The sequence below is a fragment of the Chanodichthys erythropterus genome, chromosome 24 (assembly GCF_024489055.1).
Source record: "Chanodichthys erythropterus isolate Z2021 chromosome 24, ASM2448905v1, whole genome shotgun sequence".
NCBI classification, from domain to species: domain Eukaryota; kingdom Metazoa; phylum Chordata; class Actinopteri; order Cypriniformes; family Xenocyprididae; genus Chanodichthys; species Chanodichthys erythropterus.
In genome coordinates this window covers 21,355,254-21,373,896 of record NC_090244.1, presented here as the reverse complement: position 1 = coordinate 21,373,896, position 18,643 = coordinate 21,355,254, and the positions used below count along the sequence as shown (strand labels likewise).

At 36.1% G+C, this 18,643-nt stretch overlaps 1 protein-coding gene across 2 annotated transcripts in view; it reads left to right on the top strand.

Moving 5' to 3' along the window:
• Positions 1-18,643, top strand: part of rassf7a (Ras association domain family member 7a) — a 63,902-nt gene that overhangs the window by 21,598 nt on the left and 23,661 nt on the right. The window contains exon 1 of one of the 2 annotated variants that reach the window (XM_067380416.1): positions 6,965-7,106. The exons of the other annotated variant lie outside the window; for it this stretch is intronic. The gene's annotated coding sequence lies outside the window, so the exon portion shown is untranslated. Of the gene's footprint in view, positions 1-6,964; positions 7,107-18,643 lie in introns of those variants that run through there. 2 annotated transcript variants of the gene reach the window in all.

The window sequence follows — 18,643 nt, the reverse complement described above, 5'->3', positions numbered from 1 at the left end:
AATGAGGTGTTTTTCTTCTTTCTTCATTATGTGAAAGAAAAGTCAGACACCATTTAAAATCACAACCTGTTCACACAATGTTGGCATGCCTGTTCCAATTATGGGCTGCTTTTTTCTTTTTCTTTTTTCTACTGTCAAGGTCAGATTGTTTCACTTCCCTCCTGAAGAAGAGCTTTGCCTGTTATTTGTAACAAGAAAGATGCATGTAATCCAAAGTTCATTGCCTCATTGCCTTGTGCAGTTGAAGAAATAGTTCACGCAAACAATAAAATCTCACCATCATCTTGTTCCAAACCCGTATGACTTTCTTTCAACTCATGCAGATAGGTTGGTTATGTCTGAACACAAATCTTATTTGATTGCTTACAATGAATAGTGCGGACAGTCTGCCTGAAAAGATCTGATTTGAGAAAAAAAATCCAATTTGCCTGCAGTCTGAGCAGCCTAATTCTCTTAATCGTAGTAAAGCATTGTCATTTAGTGTTCAGTCACTGTTATGGGTTGTTAATAAAGTATGCAGTGGTCTGTTTTGAGCTCAGCACACCTGTCCATGTTTTGTCCACTGATCTAAAGAGACTTTAGAGTGTCTCTGTCATTGGATTCTTCAAAGTGCACCTGTGCTTTGAAAAGATCTCCTGGACGAATGCTGAAATCTGTTTGAGGGAAACTAATGGGTCACATCTGCTCAGTTTTATGTTGAAACAAGTTTAACCGCTGAGCATCCTTTTCTTTACGATGGAATATTTATTCTTTTACAATGCACCCAACAGCTTTTGTGTGCGAATGGAAATACAATGACAAGATAGATTAGGTAAGGAAGCAGTCGCGTTCCTATTCAGGCCAATCCTTTTGAATTTAAGTTGTGGTTCCTCATAAAGTAGGTCATGCGGTTATCAGCCATGCTTTCTGATGTCCAGATCATCAAATGATAAACAAACAAACAAATTGTACTCTTGAGAAATCTTTTTAACCGCTTAAACCTGAAGTGTGCCACCGGCGGTACACCACCCCCCATGAAAAAAATCATAGTCAAATTACTAGGCAACCACTGACAGGAATAACCCAAAATGGTTAAAAAAGCTTAGAAACTCAACTTTTTAATGCATCCAACTATTTTGAACAATTCTTAACGAGTGCTGAGTCATCCCGCTAAACTGGAGTGTACCGCCGGCGGGCGCCACCTAGCTACGAAAAAATACTACTGAAAAATCTTTTGTTTCGAATCAGTTGTTCGGAGCGTGTATCAAACTGCCAAAGTCACGTGAACCATTGAAATTTCTAAACGCTTCGAAACACTTATGACGTAACGAAGCCTCGTTTACTGAAATCACGTGACTTTGGCAGTTTGATACACGCTCCTAACCACTGATTCGAAACAAAAGATTCGCAAAGCTTCAAAGCTTCATGAATCAGTGTTTTGAAATTGCCCATCACTAGATATTGTTGAATAAAGCTGTTGTTTTTTTGTTTTTTTTGACGCACAAATATATTCTCGTCGCTTCAAAACACTAAGATTGAACCACTGTAGTCACGTGAACTATTTTAAATGTCTTTAGTAGCTTTCTGGGCATCTAAAAGTGTTAATTATCTTGCTGGCATTTTTTTTTTTTTTTTTTTATCAAAAATATCCTAATTTGTGTTCCGAAGATAAAGAAGGTCTTACGGATGTGAAACGACATGAGGGTGAGTAATTAATCACAGAATTTTCATTTTGGGGTAATATAACCCTTTAACTCCTAAGTAGTGCTGAGTTATTTGTTGATAAATAAAAAAATGTTTTTCATAAATTACGAAAAACTTTTTTGTACTATGCACTGCATTGTGTCAAAAACATCAAACAGCTCAGATAATCATGTCATATGTCATTTAAAAGGTCTCATGGAGTAGAATACAAAAAGCATAATTGTTTTGGGCTTTGACTAAACTTGGGCAAGTTTTTGTATGTGAAGCCCAGCAAGACCCATATGTAAATAATATACGGATGTGGCATTTATGTAATGTTTTCACTTGTAAATTCATGAAACATGCTCCGATAGTGGAAAATGGCACATCATTATTTACAGCAGATTCTCACGATGTCCAAAATCAACATAAACCATTGCGCCGATCACGAGATGTTCCTCACGGAGTTATGACACATAAAACTTTCATAAAACTCTGATCGTGGAAAATGGCACATCATTACTTACAGTGGATGCTCCTGATGAAGAAAGATATGTAAAATTATATATATTTTTGTCTTTTATCAGCAGTTCTAAAAATGTACAAAGTTTTCTATCAAACGATACCTACCTTTTTGACCCTCCTTGCTATAGTTTTGGAGTCTTTACTTTGTGTATGTCACTCTAAAACAACTCTAAAAATGCCTTCAGGACTTAAAGGGTTAAAATGATAAACTCACTTGAGATACCAGTTTTATTCTGCAGTTGGACCTCCTCATAGAGGCCGGCATTTTGTGATCACATGACCAGATGAATACCGCTCGCTGTATCTCTGTAGCACATCCTAAATTTTGCAGAGTTAGGCAAATTTTGTTAATCCTGGAACAAAGTTCCTGTCAAAAATTTTGTCCTAACCATATCCCTACCCCTAAACTTCACCCTACCCATAAGTTATCCCTAAAATCAGAGGGAAAAGATGAACAAAACTGATGTAGAAGCACCTTAACTTGGTTGTAAAGCATAAACTTGGCCCACAAATCTGTTTGATTGGAATGTTGTTCCAGGATTAACAAAGATGCAGAGCTGGCAATTTAGCAGTTTTGTCGCTATAGATATAGCGACTTCCTCGCCCCTTTTGAGATTTTTGTCAAAAGCCTAGCAACTTTTTACAAACCTTATATAGATTCCATGTCTCGCCCACTGATCTATATTTATATTAATATAGATCAGTGGACTCACCAGTTTGACGTCATCTAGCGACATTTAGCGACCAATTTTAGCTACTTTCAACTGAAAGCAATTGGCAACACTGCATCTTGTTAGTCTAGGAACATGTTGCACTTGGTGGAATAAGGTCTGCATCTCGTCACTCTCTCATTATTGTACGCTTTTGTTTGGCAAATTAGTGTTTGGCATCCGCACCAATAGGTGGCAATATGGAGTTCAAGGCTGTTTCTCAATATGCGTTCTTCGGCGATCTTGCGTCTTTGTGTTCTTGCTCTACGTCATCTTCAACCGTCGAAGTTCGTTCCAATACTCAAGAACGCAAGAACGGAGGACACATGAAAGTACCCGGATGTGTTCTTGATATCGAGGATGCATTGAATGCAAACTGGAGGGAATCGAACCGTTAAAAATCCCAGAAGACGCTGCGGCGGTCGACGTACGGAAGCCTGTAAGCTTTAAAGTTCTTGTGAGATTCCAGCTACAAGCTCGCAAATACGTGACGGCTCGTGAAAGTAAACCGTTAATAAAATGATAACCTGAAGAAAGCCTGCAGTATTTTTATTGGCATATAAAAATAATCTTAACATTGACACAGCATAACAGCCAAAGGCTACTCATTTTTATAAATACACGCGGTGAAATAAAAAGATATAAAATTATATGAAAACAATGCCTATCATAATATGAAAGAATTTTTTTAATAGGTTATGACAATTGTTTGTGTTATGTTGTATTTATTGTGCATTAGCCACTTATAATATGCTGGGACATTCATTTGAGCAACAAGATCGCAGTACATCTCAATTCTCAAATGATGCGTTCTCTGTCCTCGTGTCCTTCCAAGATTGTTCTTTCAAGGTCGCCTTGCAAGACCGAACTTCACGAGAACACAAGTCCGTTCTCTGCGTTCTTGGAATTGAGTAACAGCTCAAGACAAATTGGCTATTGGCTATTCAGTGCACATTTAATTCATGCATTTTGAAACCGGATTGTAACCCGAAACTGAGGGAATGCGGCTCCAGAAAGCGTGGGGGGTCTGAGATGCCGCGGGGGATGGGGCGAGATTACAGGTTTAAGAAGTTGCCCTCAGGAATGCTTCAAGGGTGTCAGTGGAACGTAAAACAGATAAAACCAAGAGTTATAACCACCTTTTAATCCCTTAATGTTGGACACTTTAAGGCTAATCCTGCCTCAATTCACACTTTACTAAATTAGAAGAGATTATTTATCATAGTGGCAATGAACTCCACGTGTTGATCATACACTGTTATAAAGCATTGCATTGTTATCATGGTGCAGAAGGTAATTGTATTGCTCTTGGTGTACAAAGCGAGAGGACGCATTAATAATTGACTGCTGGTTTTGTTGTGTGTGCATGTTTATGTCGTTGTGTGGACAAATCAGGCCAAAGGCTCAGTTGTTACTCATTACATTGTTAATGTGACAGTGTTGTACAGGGCTATAGATAACAGCTGTTTACATCGTATGGTTGAATTTCAGAAACATGTCCATGCAGGTCACATTTCCAAACTTCAGAAGAAATACAATTATATTTTGGCTGAATAAAAAGCTGATTTAGTCATATTATTTGCATTGTTTTTTCTAGGGCTGCAACGATTAATCGCGATTAATCGTTTGCAAAATAAAAGTCTGTGTTTACGTAATATATATGTGTGTGTTCTGTGTATAATAATTATGTATATATAAATACACACACATACAGGTATAAAGTTTAGAAATGTATGCATGTATTATAAATATATATATATATTTATATATATTTTATATTACATATAAACATAAATATTTTATATATAAATATATATTTTTTTTAAATATATACATGAATGTGTGTGTATTTATATATACATAATTATTATACACAGAACACACACATATATATTACGTAAACACAGACTTTTATTTTGCAAACGATTAATCGCGATTAATCGTTGCAGCCCTAGTTTTTTCACATTTACCAAATTCTTATTACCACAGTACATAAAAATTATATATTATTTGGAAGCTTTTATACATCATGCTAGTACTTGTACTGCCTTAAAGAATTAGTTCACTTTAGAAGGAAAATTAGCCCAAGATTTACTCACCCTCAAGCAATTCTAGGTGTATATGACTTTCTTCTTTCTGATGAACACAATCTGAGATATATTAATAAATATCCTGACGCATCCAAGCTTTATAATGGCAGTGAACAGGACCAACTATATAAAACTCAAGAAAGTGTATCCATCCATCATAAACGTACTTCACACGACTCCAGGGGTTAATAAAGGCCTTCTGAAGCGAAGTGATGCATATGTGTAAGAAAAATATCCCTATTAACCAAGTTATAAAGTAAAATAGGGAAGGCGGAGGACGTAGAGTAAGCTTTTTGAACTGCGAGAGGGATTACACTTTCTTCATAAGTTGAATATGGAAGGCGGTCTGGAGGAAGCTAGATATTTTACTTTATAACTTGGTTAATATGGATATTTTTCTTACACAAATGCATTTCTTCACTTTAGAAGGCCTTTATTAACCCTCCAGAGTCGTGTGGGGTACGTTTTGCTTTGGATGGATGTACTTTCTTCATCTTCAAACTCATTGCCCCCGTTTGCTGCCATTATAAAGCTTGGATGCATCAGGACATTATTTAATTTAACTCTGATTGTGTTCATCAGAAAGAAGAAAGTCAAGAACACCTAGGATGTGTAAAACTAGGGGTAATTTTCATTTGAAAGTGAACTAATCCTTTAAAATTGATGGATAACCAAATATTAAATAAATAAGTGTGTGTGTGTGTATATATATATATATATATATATATATATATATGTATATATATATATATATATATATATATATATATATATATATATATATATATATATATATATATATATATATATATAATATATAGTTTACACATTTTAGTATTTAGATTTCTTTATTTTTATTCATCTATAAATGTATTAACAATGCATTTAATTAATATATTTATCCATTTATTTTATTCGATAATTTACAGATTAAACAAAAATCTCATTCAAAATATCAAATTGTGTCTAGGATTATTTTCATTACTGTATTAAAATAATGAGAATCTAACAAGATCATTATGAATAATGAGAATCATAAACTCAAAAGTAAAACATCTGGACACATTACAGTAATGAAAAATGATCAGGAAAATGAGCTGAAACATCTTAATGGTCCTATAAATTGGCTTCATTTTCTTGCAAAACAATGTATTTCTTATTTGTTTTTGGGTTGTAATATGACACCCACATAACCATCATGTTTTGTGATGGAGCCGTCCGTCCACTTGGTTTTTGCTGTGTTTTTTGGTTTCAGTGGGAAGCTGATGGTCCAGTTTCAGTGTATCGTATGTGTGTTTTAAGCACTCGTCATCTACAACAGAGCACACCATTATCCATTGGAAGGAGGTCTCATTCGTGATGTTTCTTATCTCGATTGTTTCTCCTAGATGGGCAGTGAGATAAAGTGGAGAACTAAGTCTTATTTATTTGTAATCCAAGACAAAACAGAGACCTCCATGAAGTATTCTGAACTGTGAGCAATAAAACGTTCGCATCTGGTTACGCTCACACACACAGATAGTGGAGTGAAAAAAAAAAAAAACAACTCCTAATGCTCACTCATGCCAAACACATCAAGATAATAGAAATAATAAAATTTCTCTTTACCTTGCTGTAAAGTGTTAATAGGATTTCATACAAATAATGTGTTGTTAATAATTAATAACATTTTTATTTCTGTTAGGATTATGTTTGTGTTAGCAAAATTAGCAATTATAATTAGCTCTGTAGAAAAACAATAGAGGTCTAAGTATGTCCTCATTAAGGTAACTATATAGATGGGTGTAGGTGTGAAGCACGTCGATAGTTAGGGGACAGAAACTGCTCAAAACAAAACAAGACACTCGACCTACCTGGAGAGGGGGGCGGAGCTTTGGATGTCAGCAGAGTTCACTGAGGCGGGGAGAGAGAGAGAGAGAGAGAGAGAGAGAGAGCTGCAGATGTGAGTGGGAAGTGCTGTCAGACGCCGGAGCATTCCTGAGGAGCGTTAAAGAGCAGAACACACTCACCACACCATCCTAACGGAAGACCTGCACGTCAGTCTCAGAGGAACTAGAGGAAGTATCTGCTTTTATGTGGAAGTAGCAGGCAAAGCCAAGAGGAATTTTATATTTATGAGGTAAGAAAACTATCCTCCGCATGTTTGCTTGCAGTTGTAAATCAAGGCTTCAAATCAACCTGTTGGTCCTGAGCCGCTGCTAGAGCGTGAGACGTCTGTTAGAGCATTGAGATCTCAGGGACTCAAATTATTTTACACTAAGCTTTGTTCAGAGGAAAACTTTATTCCTCAGATGTTGCTCTTTAATTGCTCGGGAGACTTAATGGAGGTCTTTGTTATATTTCATTCAAGCTTCAACTCTTTTTCAGATGTTTCTCCTAGAATAGACATGAATGAGAATTATAAAATTAATGTGGATATAGCCCTAGCTCATATAATTTGGTTTTAGAAGAATCTTGGCAAATCTGAGCACAGTTCGAGACATTGTTGAGATTTATTCTGAAACTATTCTGAGAAGAAAAATCTGAGCAGTACACTTGAGCAAAAGTCTCGCGTTGCTCTCCATTTAATTAAATTTCTGTATAGAGATGGTCGGATATGAAAGGGATAGTTCACCCAAAAATGAAAATTTGATGTTTATCTGCTTACCCCCAGGGCATCCAAGATGTAGGTGACTTTTTTTCTTCAGTAGAACACAAATTATGATTTTTAACTCCAACCGCTGCCGTCTGTCAGTCGTATAATGCGTGTCAATGGGAACTTCGTCTATAAGAGTCAAAAAAACATGCATAGACAAATCCAAATTAAACCATGCGGCTCGTGACGACACATTGATGTCCTAAGACACGAAACGATTGGTTTGTGCGAGAAACTGAACAGTATTTATATAATTTTTACCTCTAATACACCACTATGTCCAACTGTGTTCAGCATCCGGTTGGTGAGGTCAGAAAACGTGTTCTGATGACGGAAGTGATCTCTCACGCGTATATATGTCAATGAGTGTGAGACATTACTTACGCTGTCAGACCTCACTAAGCGAGTGCTGAACGCAGTTGGACATAGTGGTGTATTAGAGGTAAAAATTATATAAATACTGTTCAGTTTCTCACACAAACCGATCGTTTCATGTCTCAGGACATCAATGTGTCGTCACGAGCCGCAGGGTTTAATTTGGATTTGTCTGTGCATGTTTTTTTGACTCTTATAGATGAAGTTCCCATTGACACACATTATACGACTGACAGACCACAACGGTTGGAGTTAAAAATCATCATTTATGTTCTACTGAAGAAACAAAGTCACCTACATCTTGGATGCCCTGGGGGTAAGCAGATAAACATCAAATTTTCATTTAATGGGATAGTTCACCCAAAAATGAAAATTATCCCATCTTTTACACACCCTCAGGACATCTTAGATGTATATGACTTTCTTCTTTCAGTCAAACACAATCGTTATTTTAAAAATATACTGGCTCTTCCAAGCTTTACAGTTAGTAACTGATATTTTGAAGCCCAAAAAGCACATTCATCCATCATAAAAGTAATCCATACGACTCCAGGGGGTTAATAAAGGCCTTCTGAAGCGAAGCAAGAGGTTTTTGTAAGAAAAATATTTATAACTTCATAAACTAAAATCAGTCCGTGTTCGCAAGAGAGTCAAGTTCCAGTGTTTGATGTGGGATGTAGGAGTAGCGTAAGCTTAGACGCCTCTTGTGGTTCAAACAAATAGGGCTGGACAACAAACTCAATCTCCTCCCACATTTCTCTTTAAAAACTCTCGTTTTAGACTTCTAATTCGTGACCGGTGTTTTGTTTTGCTCCATCTGTGCTTCCGCGTTCATCAATACGTCATGTGTTAGGTCAGAGGTCACTCTTTCGCTGGAATCAACTCATGTATGCAAGCCAGTGATTAGTTTGTAAAGTTATAAATATGGATATTTTTCTTTCAAAAACACATCACTTCGTTTCAGAAGGCCTTTATTACCCCCTGGAGCTGTGTGGATTACTTCTATGATGGATGGATGTGCTTTTTTGGGCTTCGAAAAAATTGCGCCAATTATTCTCATTATAAAGTTTGAAAAAGCCAGAATATTTTTTAATGTAACTCCCAATTGTGTTTGACTGAAAGAAGAAAGTCATATTCACCTCGGATGGCTTGAGGGTGAGTAAATTATGGGATAATTTTCATTTTGGGGTGAACTATCCCTTTAAATATCTCCTTGGTGTTTTTCTAATCATCTTTTGGAGAAGAAAATAGTAAGTGTATAAAGGAACTATAAAAGGAATATGGAAAACATAGATGAAAAATCTGATGAGAGTTTATAATCAAATTTTTAACATTTAATTGCAAACTTTGGTATCTTAGAAAGTCTGAGTGCTGTTTGAGACTGTTGAGATCTCCGACGAAACTCCAGAGGAGACTCATGTGAGACTATTGGAGTCTTTTTTTTCCTGAAGAAAAATATGAGCAAGTTCACTTAGGCGAAAGTATGGATAACAGAAAATTTGATGAGAAATATTTGAGTTAATAAAAAGATGTTTGGTGGTAAATTGCAAACTTTCCTATCTTGGAAAATCTGAGCACAGTTTGAGATCATTTCTGAAACTCCAGAAGGGAGACCTTTCAAATATTTAAAGGGTTATTTCATCCAAAAATCAAAATCATTTACTCAGCCTCATGTCATTCCAAACCTGACTTTCGTTCATCTTCGGAACACAAATGAAGATATTTTTAATGTAATCTGAGAGCTTTCTGTCCCTCCATAGACAGCTACACAACTTTGATGTTTCAAAAAGTTCATAAAGAGATTGTAAAACTATGTATTGAGTGGTTTAGTCCATTTTTTTCCGCTTTGTTTAATTTAATTTAATTTAGTCTTTTACTCGCATATAAACATTGATTAGCAACAGAAGCTCAACCAAACCTGCTTGACGTACGAGAACAAACCTCTTCCAGAAGCTCAAACGTGCTGCGTAACACGAGAATGAACCTAATTTTACAGTTGATGAATGTTTATACGTGAATAATAGCCTAAATTCAATCTATTCATCACATAAAGCAATTGAGTCTCTTTGAGAATAAATTGCTCAATTCATATTAATTCATTTTAGAATTTTTTTTTAAGTGTCAAAGTTTAAATTCTCAGAAATCGCTTAGATTTACTCAAAAACATCTTAATTTGTGTTCCAAAGATGAACAAAAGTGTCACGTGTTTTGAACGTCATGAGGGTGAGTAATTAATGACAGAATTTTCATTTTGGGGTGAACTAACCCTTTAAAGGAAATGTTTCTTCAAGAAATTTTGTAATCACTTTCAACTCTCTTTTCCAATGAAAAATGAGACATGAACCATAATATGACGGATAATGGATGATAGCGTGGATCCTGGATTTAATTATGTGCCCATGTGTTTAGAGCTACATGAATCATGCTTCTTTAACAAGGCGCTTCTCACTAAGTCCTTTATGAACTTGCTGTTTGCTTTTAATCTAACCTGATTCCCTTGTCAATCCGTGTTTAACTGCATTCGGTCTGCTAATGACCAGACTGCATGAGTCCAGCACGGGCACAAAATCTGGTTAGTTTATCATTAGGAGCCATGTAATATCGTTATCTTATTCACTCAACAAAACCTTCATTTTCGAAGCATGTGCTGTATGACTTCACCGCTCAGAATAGCAACTGCACAGCAACGCATCCAGTCAAATGTTGCAGATGCAGCACCTGTGGAATATGTGGTCACGTGAAAGATTTCATGACTAATCAACTTAAGTCTTGTGACGTAAAGTCAAAGGCAGCAGATCATCTTTTGAAATGCCCAGCTCAGCTCTTTGTTAAGGGGGCGGGTGAAGTGACAGTTCAGCACTTGGCTTGTTAAGCTGTTTAGGGTGATGCTGATGTGATCTACCGGTGGACTGCTCCGTTTAGACAGATCTGCTGTTCCTCATCAGTAACACGTACACAGCTATCCATTAGAGGTGCAGACGTGCTGCGGTGTGTTTGTGTTCTGTGTCCACCTTTTTCCTAACGATACTGCGTTTTAGAGTAAGGGAGGCGCTTCTTGTTTCAGACGTAACACTTTGTATTTTAATGTCACGCCGTATGGAAAGAATATCTGTGGCTTTTCATTCACTGAATTCTTTTCCTCCTGATTATTTTCTTTTTTTCCCCCTTGTATTCCACTGTAGCAATATAAAAAAAACAAAAAGACAATACTGCGCATTTGTGGTCTGCTCTTCCGATTTTAATTTACGATATATCCCATGAATAATTCACTGGAATGCGCGAAGAATCTCTCGTTTTCTCCCCAAACCCTTACATCTCTTTCCAGGTTTGTTTTCACAAGGATGCTTGAAAAGTGGGGACAGTTACATTTTAACTTTTAATCTATATTAGCAGTGTTTACTGGAATGTTTTAAAAATGGGTAAATCTGTCAAAAATGATGGAAATCACTTTGAAATATTATCACTAAATGTTCCATTTAAAGGATTAGTTCACTTTCAGATAACATTTTCCTGATAAGTTACTCACCCCCATGTCATTCAAGATATTCATGTCCTTCTTTCTTCAGTCGAAAAGAAATTAAGGTTTTTGATGAAAACATTCCAGGATTTTTCTCCTTATAGTGGACTTCAGTGGACTCCAAACGGTTGATGGTCAAAAGTACAGTTTCAGTGCAGCTTCAAAGGGCTTTAAACGTTAGACGAGGAATAAGGGTCTTATCTAGAGAAACGATCGGGTATTTTAGACAAAATGTAAATATATATGCTTTATATAAACAAATGATCACCTTGCATGTGCTTCCGCCAAAACCGCACTTTCGTATTCATCAAAAAGCTTACGCTGTATGTCCTACGCCTTCCCTATTCTACTTATGGAAAGAAAAAATGGAACTGGCACTGCGTTCGTTCCGTAAATTTTATTTGAAAGTGACTAATCCTTTAACGAACATTTTTGATTAAAGGCATAGTTCACCCAAAAATGACCCTCAAGTCATCCTAGATGTATATGACTTTCTTATTTCAGTCAAACACAATCAGAGTTATATTAAAAAAATCCAAGCTTTTTAATGGGAGTGAATATTAACCAAGATTTAGAAGCCAAAAAAAGCACATCCATCCATCAAAAAAAGTAATCCATACGACTCCAGGGGGTTAATAAAGAACTTCTGAAGTGAAGTGATGCATTTTTGTAAGAAAAATATCCATATTTATAATTTTATGATCACTAGTTTCTGGTATCTGTATATATTTAGTGCTTTACAGTAATGAGAATTTTAGGGAAAATGTGCTTATCTTAATCTTAAATAGGTTTAATTTTCATTATCATTCAAATGTGACCTGGGCATGTTCGTTTTTTTTTTTTTTTTTTTTTTTTGATTTTTTTTTTTTTTAGTTTTTTTTTAGTTTTTCTCTCATATCCCCATGGTAATAGAAAACACATAATGGCCTTTTACTGGAAAGTGAAGTTTCATTGACCCCTGTGGTGACCACTAAGCATCATTGGCTTTCTCTGGATCAATGTTGAGAAACACATGTGAGCTTTCATTAGAGTTTGTGAAAGCTTCTGTATTTCACGATGGGCAGTTTCATCTTACATGCAAATCATTTACTTGCTTTGTAAGTATTCAGTGTGAACCTTCTCCCTGTTTCTCTCTATCGTTGCCTGGATCTTTCCAGTTCTCTGCAACTCTCTATTCTCTGACCTGTAAGCTTCTGTCTTTCACACTCCATTGACAATCTCAGGAAGGTGTGAAAATATGTGTTCAAAAGTGTGAAGATTCACAGATAACACAATAAAAAGCCTTTGATCGCTCTCAAGGTCAGGTTAGTTTCAAGCCAAATCCAACCATCTTAAATGCACTCTGTAAAGACCCAGAAGATAAGTATAATATGTTATACAAAAGTTTTCCCAGTATTCCATCATAGAAATGGTATCAGAAATTTTCTTAAAAGGATAGTTCACCCAAAAATGAAAATTATCCCATGATTTACTCACCCTCAAGCCATCTTAGGTGTATATGACTTTCTTCTTCCAGTCAAACACAATCAGAGTTATATTTCAAAATATTCTGGCTCTTCCAAGCTTTATAATTGGAGTGAATAGTTACTGAGATTTTGAAGCCCAAAAAAGCACTTCCATCCATCATAAAAGTAATCCATACGGCTCCAGGGGCTTAATAAAGGCCTTCTGAAGTGAAACGATGTATTTGTATAAGAAAAATATCCATATTTCGAACTTTATAAACTAAAATAACTAGCTTCTGGAAGACGGCCGTACACATCGATTTGCGGTGAAGAGTGATCTCTGACCTGACGCATGATGTATTGACAAATGTGGAAGCGTAGAGGATAGAGCAAAACAAAACACCGGTCACGAATTAGAAGTCTAAAATTGAGAATGTTTATAGAGAGGAGGATCTCATTATAAGAGAAGAGAAGCTTGAGTTTGTTGCCTAGACCTATTTGTTTGAACCGCGTTGAGGCGTCTAAACTTACGATACTCCTACATCCTGCGACTTACATCGCGTCAGAGGTTTCTCTTTTGTTGCAAGACGACGTGCATATGGCCGTCTGCCAGAAGCCAGTTATTATAGTTTTTAACGTTTTAAATATGGATATTATTCTTACACAAACACATCGCTTCACTTCAGAAGGCCTTTATTAACCCCCTGGAGCTCGGTGGTTGTCTTTTATGATGGATGAATGTGCTTTTTGGGATTCAAAATCTCATCCTGCCATTATAAAGCTTGGATGAGGACATTATTTAATATAACTCTGATTGTGTTCATCTGAAAGAAGATAGTCATACACCTAGGATGGCTTGAGGGTTAGTAAATCATTGGGTAATTTTCATTTTTGGGTGAACTAACTAGCTACAATGCTTTGTAATGTTCCAGATGTGTGTTGTTGAATATATCTTCTGGCAGGAATGAAGTCTCCAGAGACCCTTACAAGAGTAGGTGCGGTTATTCTCCTGCTATTCTTGTAGATATTGAATAGAATGAAAGAATAATGAAACAACCTCAACTCCCATGCAAACAATTTTTGTAACAGTCTGTAGATGTCGACCTTCACTTCACTTTGGGGAATGAGCACTCCTAGAAAGAATTAACATGACTTTTAAACACTTTAAACACCAACTCAGAGAGGTAGAGCGCTTTCGAGAAAAGTATTTGGGTTTGACGTTTACTCGTATGGAAACTCCTGTCTGATGTAAGCAAGAGATGGAAAAGCAAAACAACCACAAACACTGAGTGCTTACTCAACACAAGGACAACTAACAACATCCTCAAAGCATATAAATATCACCTGTGAAAATCTGCAAGAACTCGCAAGATTGTCATTCGAGTTCAGTTAAAAGTCAAAGACGTGGTGCGCATTTTTTGTATGGTTCTATGAATTTATTAAGAGATGCATAAAAATTAAATTCACACATACACTGACTTGAATACACCTCTTCTATGATGAACAAGTTTTTTCATGGAATTTCTGAAATTAAAATGTATTTTTGATATTTTTGAGAGGCATTCAATAAAAAAAATGTCAGGGTGGTACAACTGTTCTAATATCATAATTTAGAAAAAAAGCCTCATCAGAAAGATGCCATTTTTCTTTTTTTATTATTTAAATTTTGGAGGGAAAAAGCAGTGAAGCAGTTTTGTTAAAAATATTTGAAAAAACATTTGCCTGCCAAATCAGTCATGTGGTGCAACCAGCGTGCAGAAACGTGAAAACAGAATGTGAGCAATGATATCAGGAAATCTCTTAAAATATTTGATTGAATATTCTGCTGTGTTTTATTCACGATAAAACGCGGCTATGACCGCTTCACCCAACAGTTCTGTGTATCACTACACAACACCCTTAGCAACCACTCTTAGCAACGTAAACTGTATGTTCTCAACTGATATTGTTCATTGAAGCTTACTGTATTATGTAGAAGAGTATTGTGAGAAAGAGATCGAGTGAGCGAGTTTATTACCTGCATTCAGATTTAGCATTTTCCTTCAGATCAGTCCTGTGTTCATAATAAAAAATCTGTTTAAATGTCCGATGTATTATCTTGTTCTTTTAACAGTTAAGGGGTTTTCCCGTGACTGACAGCGCTAGTCAAAGCATTTTTCAGTTGCGTCTTATTCCGTGTTCACAACAATTCAGTCTTTTCAATGTAAAAGTCTTCACTACTGACTGATACACTCATAAAGACAGTCTTTGTCGCCATCTAATGGTGTAATAATGTAACTTCTGTTGCTGTTCACGATCAGGGACTATTTTTTTCTCTGCGGAAGGAAGGTTTTTAGTGAAAGTTAACTTCATGAAAGTTGCATTGATACGTTTTTTGGCTTTAATATTTGTATTGTGTGGTAACAGTTTTATAAAAGCAATAAGGTATGAGAGGCTGTGGTGTATCGTGAATAAGGGCGTTGTTAGGCACGACACGAAACGGAGACATGATTTAAACTTGGCACATGTATTTTAAATTAGAATTTGAAAAGATTTTTATTTACACTGTGTTTTGAAAATGTTGAAAATCACATACTCTAGGATTTGGTTTAGTTCTTCTCTCCAATTTGAAACATTTCTTAATCTCACAAAGTGTGAATTTGTGAGATAAACAAAGTTATTTTTAGGGTGCCTTACATTTTTTTTTAAAGCAGGTGATGCTTCTATTTTCTTCCTCGCCTTAGCATCTGCTGTTATTTTTATTCTGCAAAATCACAGTTCAGGGAAAGGTTTAGTCTGTCTCTCATTTTCTCATGTCTCATCCTGACACCCTTTACAGCTTTTCTCACAAAGCTCAGTTGTTTGATAATCTTTGATAATCTGAAAGAGCTTAGATCCCAATCCTCTAAGTTGTAATTTTGTTTCATCCTTGGTTCCCATGTCTTGACTGAAGAATCAATCTCCTGTGGTTCTTGGATTCACACGCATACTACTTGAAACACTTGTCTGACCCAGGACACTGGCATAGACATTGTCTTTCTGCCTGACGCATCAAGGAGACTTGGAATCGTGTGAAAAATCCAAGTGTTGATGCTTTTCATGTCCCAAGACTGTCCTGGTAATTATTTAGCAAAGCTCACATAATGAGAGAGTGAGTTCGCTATGCTTCGCCGGGATTCACCCATATAAATATCCTCCCTTGGAAACCACAAGCTGCTCACCACTGTTGCTTAGTGCCGATGCCCCAAAGTTCCCATCTGCGCCACTTCTTAACTGCAGAAGTAACAGGACAAAATGTTGATTGAAGAAAGAATGCAACAGTGACCGTCGACTTTTCATAAAGTTCCTGACGAATTTTACACAAGCATGGTAGATCTGTCATGGAAGATGTGATTTGATGGAAGTTTTATACATTATTACTAAAATTCTTCGATGGCGAATATGAGATTTTAATTCCTGGATCCAGCCTGTTGTGCTCTTTTGGATGCCTGATTTGATGTCACCTAATCCACTCTCTTGGTGGGAGGTATCTCTTTATCATGGATTTTCTGCTTCATTAAACTTGGTAGTAGAATATCTGGAATAAAGCAGGCAGGGGGATGTCAAGAATGCACACACTTCTCAATGCTCCCACACCAGGAATGTGTTGTTTCGCAACACACGCATTCCACTAACGTTTTTGTCTGTGAATCAACAGTGAGGTTTCCCGCCACAGGGACTGGATCTGTCACCTAAAATCGCACATTCCAGACCTTTTGCAAACATTCTCTGAAGCTTGAAAAAGCAGAGTACAGACCCTTGACCTTCGCCAAAGATGTCATGTGGAAAGGTGATGAACAGTCATGTGCTATCTTGGTAGGAGTTGAATTTAACATGGTTTGTGAATAAACCAATGCTCTACAGAGTAAAGAGAGCATTGGTCAGCATTCAACTTAACATAATGTTGTTTCCAGTTGTAAAACTAAAATGTCTGAATGTTCAAAATCAACTTCTCATTTGGAATTTGCTAGAAACCTCACTGAGAAATCATGTCTCTAAATTTATCCTCTTTAAAGCAGCACACGGTTAGTGAAGATGGTTTGAGGAATTAAAGCATTGAAAGCATACGATCCCACCCTCACTGCAAATCGATGCTCTAGGCAAAGCATCACAAGAGACAGCGTTAAACTACCTCATGTCTCAAAGCACATAACATACAATAATAATGAACATAAATAACTTGGAGAGCTTGTACCTGACTGCTGCAAATTCATTTCGGTGTTGATACTGTTGACATGGAAACGTATAATTCCGAGTCTGAGGACGTGAACAGCTCCGGTTAGGTTCATCTCTTAATTACGGTAGTTATGGCGTGAATGCAAGAAAAGTTCCTTGTTTTGATTTAGTAGGAACTGAAAAGGTGACTGCTGTTTGTTTGTGGTGCTCCGTGACTGACGTCTGTCTACATAACGAACAGGGTGCGCGAGGGTGTGTAAAAACATACGTTGACAGGCAGATACAACCTAATTATTTCATTCGGACAGAATATAATGATTGGATTTACATTTTGTGTTCCTACGCCTTGCACAGATGATGTGTATTTATAAAAATACATTTAGACCATTTAACATAGTGATTGCTATCAGTATAAGAGGAGACTTTTAACCAGTATAACAATAAATGTTTCTGTAAAGAATCGCCTATTGCACTTTTAAAGATATACAGCAATACAATATGTGTGAAGTTTATCTGTTTTAAAATGTCACCTTGAAGTATTAAAAAAATTTAGATAAACTTGCTAGTTATCCTCACTAACTGACTAATTGGTTAATGATAAAAAAAAAAATGTTTATTGCAAAATATTCAAATTGCAGATCTAAATTTATCCACTTTAATGCACCACCTTCATTTACAAATGAAAAAAAAAAAGAAAAACTTCCTAATCAACCAAGTATGAAATACTTTATATATGAAGATTATTGCAAACTATTGAAACTGCATTTTTAAATTCAAATTGAATTACTTTAAAACACCACCTCTTAACTTGCCAGTTAACCTCACTGACTAGATAGCTAAATATAAAAAAAAAAAATATTTAATATTGAAAATATTGAAATCATTTCACCACTAACAATTTACAAATTTTAAAACGCTCCAGTGTGTATCTATGTTTTTGAAGCGTTGATCATTTTAGCCAATAACAGACATATCTGTTGAGCTCATGAACACAATGGCCAATCAGAGGTGTTTAAGAATCCGCTCAACATTTTTTAAATTTCAGTACCGACTTGGTACCAAAGTTGGTAATTTTGACAACAAATATCGCTAGTAAACTTTAAAGATTACAAAAACAAACTTTACTTTAGTGAATCCATTAATGTATATGTTAAAGTAAAATGGGTCAACTGTGATTTCATGTTGACTTTAATAAGTAGTTTCACTTCAGAAGGAATTTGATGGTGGATGTACAGTTTGTGCACCTGTTTAAAAATGTCCAGATCTTTACTGTCTGACCACAAGGGAGTTTGGTCTTGTTTTAATATAGTAGGTGCACCTGTTCTGTCTTGCATTGAAAATAGGCCAATGCCTCAGGACTTCCTTTGTTGGCGATCTGTCTTTTACACCTCAGGCTTTGATATTCATCATTTTGATAAATCTGGAACAGAAAGCAACATTATATAAAGTGTGGAACACCATTTTAAATTATTTAGCACAGCAGGCATGTA